We start from the raw sequence: 4,947 nt of genomic DNA on the forward strand, positions 1-4,947 counted from the left end.
CTGTATCTTTTGGCATAAAGTTTTAACCAGTGGTTATGGTACTCCTTTCCTTGGGTAATTGTCTTCCAAACTGTGCTTCAGCTTCATAGATGTTTGAAAAGAGTAACACAGTTGGATGAATAGTGCAATACTAAGACTTTCTAACTGCATTTAAGCTGTATTTCAGTGACAACAGACCATGTTCATTTGGTACTAGATTCTGCCTGTACATAGTATCTGTAGCAAAGACAACTTGACTTACTGCAGAGAACATGCAGTTAGAAACAGACTTGGAAAGCATGTGACCTCAGCAGCTGTATTAGTTTCAGAGGCCTGACCTAGACAGAAATTTCAACAAGGCATTTAGAATATGAATATAAATATACCTTTAAAAAACCCAAGCAGAAAAGAACCCTTGATGGTTAGAAGAACCAAACAGTTGCCTATTGCAGAGCAGAGAATTCAGTAAAACTAAGAAAAATTGAAATCAAATACATATAATCATGAAAAACAGCAGGACTTGTTGTCACATGGTCTCTAAGAAGCATAACCATACACCCTGAAGTATCAAATTTCTTCACACCACAAGCAGTGAAATGAAACACTTGAAAGAACACTGGTGATCTTACACCATTCATTTTTCTCATTAATTTAGCCTGCAGGGAAACAATTGATGAAGGAACTAAGCTTAGACATAATTGCCACTGATCCTGACTGCTAGTGTGAAGTCCTCACGAAAAACAAGGAATCAATAGGACTTTCAGTCTCCAACTGACTCTTGTAAAAAAACCAGTCAATTAACATCCATTACCTTCTAATACAAAAAATGTCTCCTTTGCTCTTTATTATTATTGAAGAGGCATCTCCCAGGCTCTGTTTTGTATGTAACTGACACCTGTGATTTCCTGCTAGTTTTCAGACTCCTTCTTAGGGCTAGGTTTTTTTAAGCCAATTAGGAAGATGATTTTCTGGTGAGCCCAGACACATGGGCATTTTATGTCCTAACCCTTCAAACTATTTTTAATATTGCAAAGTTGTCAGTATCAAATAGATGAATGACTGTTCATGCCTTATGGCAGAAGATAACATTTGAAGTATGGAGCCACTATGTAGGGTGTCACCTTGTTCAGATGAAAAACCCTACCCTATCAAGAAAATTGTCACTATTTTCATGAGACTAAAAATGCTTGTAGCAACTTTGGCAGCTCTTCAGGTCTCAAAGGCTGGCTGGCATGATATGCCTTTCACAAACAATATATTTTTCTATATGCAAGAAGATCAATCACTGAGCCTTTCAGAAAAAGTAGAGGATTTTAGCATCTCTATCAACATCTCATCTTTTCTACCCATATTAAACTTATGGATAAGTATTGTAGTATTTATTTTCTCTCACAGGTTATAGTATGTACAATAACAGCTTTTGTCAGTTTCTCAGACAGGACTGAGCAAGACATGCTTATCAGACACAGTGAGTAGGGATTGATTTATCATCTAAGGCATTAACAAAGATTTTTGCTAAATTATTAATAAATATCTATCATTCTGATAGAAATCTACAGTTTTGTTATAGGAGATTAATTGTTCAAATACTTTCAATTGTTCAATATTATTTAACATTTTAAAAATTAGATTGAAATAGAATGTGTGAAAACTTTAGGGCTCTAAACAAGCAAGTAGGTGCCACAACCCGGTCTGCATCCTAAAAACTGCTTTTGGCCAGTAGAATCCCCAAATCTGTTTGACTTGACAACACCAAAGAATTAGCTGTCTACCTCTTGTGCAAGGTTTTTTAAGCACTATAAAATAGGTATTTCCCGTGCCTGTTTCAAGCTCACATGCTATTAATCTTTCTTTCTGAATGTCTGCTGCGCTGAGCTTTGGAAAGACACAATGGGAGTAAGAACTGAGCCCAACAACCTATCTGTTAAATAAGATAATATGGGTTGTAGGAGATAGGTTAAAAATATTGCCTTGCTCACAGATGCTTGAATGAACTACTGCCTCTCAGGAATGTATCTTATCCATGACTACAAGAAGACTTTCTGTGATGTGCTTAAGCATGTTACATTTTAATATTTATGAATACATTAATGGTGAACGCGCTCATCTGTCTGAGTTTACTGCAATTTCTAGCTTAAAAAAATATCTGAGTAATCCAAACCTTAGTTATGTAGATTTCAAGTCATTTACTTGCATTATAACACTCACATTTATTCTTCAAGCACTGCATTAGGACAGGACTCCATAAATCAGACCTGAAAAATCATTCTTGCTTCAGAATACGTACTTGAAAGTGAAAAATTGACTGTGTACCAAAATACTTTTCCTAGAGTTTAGCCTTGCAGCATCCCAATTTGATAGCAGAGGTACAATGGACACTGAAGAAGGCTCCAAGTATCAGCCCCCTGTTATCTAAAAGCTCTCATAGCTTTTCCTTGTAACATTCCCATGGCAGCTCCACACAGCACTGGCTCTTTCTTTCCTTCTCTCTTCCTTCCTCAGGACTGGCTAACTCCTTCCTATCCCTCGCACAGCCACCCAACCCTGTCTGTCCCTTGTACAACATCTCACCCTTTCAGTCCCTTGCATGGCCTCCTGTCCTGACCTGTCCCTTGTAGAACACCTCACCCTTTCAGTCCCTTGCATGGCCTCCTGGCCCTTCCCCCTCACTGCATGGCCAGCAGGCTCCAGCTGCCCCTCCACCAGCTAACCCACTCTTTTATAATCCCATCCTTATTGGACACAGCTGTGAGGGCAAGGCTGTTCCCACCCTTTGGTAATTAACACTGCTGCAATTAACAGGGGCCAGACTGCCTTCAGCACTATCTCTATCCTCCCACAACTCCCCCTTTCTTTTTTAATTATTAAGTTGCAGCTCTCTAGAAGGACCTGTTTAGGTAAATTGACATTATGACATATTCACATATTTCACTTAGGACTAATAGTTATGTAAATGTTTAAATACAATACATATGTTTTACTAGTAAATAAACACACTGTACTGAGTAACAGAACTACTCAGCCTCCAGCTTTTCCTGTATCTGTGGTTTTAATTACTTTTCCTGTTCTTTCTTCAGCTTTGTTGCTTTTCATGGTGTTCTCTATTCTCCACAAACTTTCTCATTTCCCTGTTGTAATGGTTCTCAGCTCCTTTTACTTGATTTATGAGTCCCATTTTTTCCTCAAGCTACTTTTTTTTTCTATCAGTTCAGTACTTCGCCTCATTTTCCTTCAGTTCTTTTTGCAGCTTTATTAATTCCTCATTTTCATGGTTTTCTCCTCATTTTTGCTCATCTTTTGCTGCCAGTCACTATTGCACTGGTTATTGAGGTCTCTATATTTCTGCTTCCATGCTTCCAGTTCCAAAACTAATCTGTTGGACTCTTCTAATTTGCCTTCAAGAACTTGATTTTGTTCAGTCTGAGTCTGTTCTTGTTTTTCTAATGTCATCTGCATGTCTTTTTTTTTTTGCACACAGATCTTTATGTGTTTTCTCATACTGTTTGGAGATTTCTTTCAGCTTTTCTTTATTCAACTTTTTTTTTTTAAGTTGCAGGACTGTGTACTGTTTGAGCTCTAATTCTTCACTAAACTGCTTTTTAACTTTCATGAGTTCAATAATGTATTTCCCCAGGGATTTCTCCTGAGTTTGCATTGTACACAAATCCTTTTGTACTTGCTGAATTTTTTCATTAGCATTAGAAAATTTCTCTTTCAAATCTGTGTATTCTTTCCTCTGCAATTTTTTTTGTTCAAACTTTGTACAAGGACAGAGGTTTCAGAAAGATCTTTATGTAGCAGTTCTATAGGCTGCATTTTCTCATACTAGTTTTCTTCCTTTCCCTGAACAATGTGTTTCATGGTCTCCAAACTGTTCATCAGCTGCACAACTTCATCCTTCAAATTTGCTTCTCAAGCACTGAATTCTTGTAGTTTTGGGTTTTTTTGTCTACACTGGTACATTTCTCTTGTAGAGCTTCTGTATTGCTTTCTAGATTTAGAACAGTAGATTGTTTTTCTTTTAGTTCTTCTAACTCTTCCATCCTACCACCTTTAGTCCTAAAAGCCTCCAACTGGTATTCAAAATCCCTGTTATAGCTGGAAGCTTTCTCAATTATATTTTGTTTAACAGCTGTTACTTCATTATTTAGCTGAATAATCTTTTCTTCTCCTGATACTTGGGTCTCCATCCCTCAGTTCTCAGCTGCTCAGCTAGGGATGGTGCGTTTGTTTAAAGGTCATCCGGATGTTCAGGCTCTTGGTCCAGCCTGCTCTGCTCTCAGGCTCCTGGTCCTGCCTGGCTCAGTTTGGCTGGGCTGCACCATTTTACTGCTCTTAGGTCCTCAGTCACCCGCCCAAATCACCTTGGGATCATGTCGGGATCACCACATGATGGTAGAGAAACAACTTACACCAAAGAAGGTTCCAAGCATCAGCCCCTCATTATATAAAAGCTCTCACACCTTGTCTTTGTAACCTTCCCATGGCAGCTCTACTGGTTCTTTCTTCTCTCTTTATTTGAGGACCAGCTAACTCCTTCCTGTCCCTTGCACAACTTCCTGTCCCTTGCAGGTAGCTACCTGACCCTTACTTCTCACAGCACAGACAGCAGTCTCCAACTGACTCTCTACCAGCTAACTCACTCTGTTATGACTCCCATCCTTACTGGACACAGGTGTGAGGGCAAGGCTGTTCCCACTCTTAGGTAATTAACACAGCTGGAATTTATCAGAGGTGAGGCTGCCTTCAGCACTTTCTCTATCAGTCATCCTACATCAGTTCTACATTACAGATGAATAAACTGGCTTAGTTAACCTAAAGGTAAACTGCCTAATTAAACCTCCTTGAAATTTAAACCTTCAAAACTTTTGAGCTGTTCCTTGTTCATTTTACGTTTTTTTTTTACATATTTACATATTTTTATTTACATAAACCCATTACTTTATATAGAAATCATTCAAAATACCT

At 38.3% G+C, this 4,947-nt stretch overlaps 1 pseudogene; it reads right to left on the bottom strand.

The window, feature by feature from the left end:
* Positions 1-1,463: 1,463 nt before the first annotated feature.
* Positions 1,464-4,571, bottom strand: LOC148184460 (kinesin-like protein KIF20B; annotated as a pseudogene).
* Positions 4,572-4,947: the final 376 nt, after the last annotated feature.

The sequence above is a fragment of the Pseudopodoces humilis genome, chromosome 4 (assembly GCF_049639895.1).
Source record: "Pseudopodoces humilis isolate 2021_Gansu_Grassland_sample_001 chromosome 4, ASM4963989v1, whole genome shotgun sequence".
NCBI classification, from domain to species: Eukaryota; Metazoa; Chordata; class Aves; order Passeriformes; family Paridae; genus Pseudopodoces; species Pseudopodoces humilis.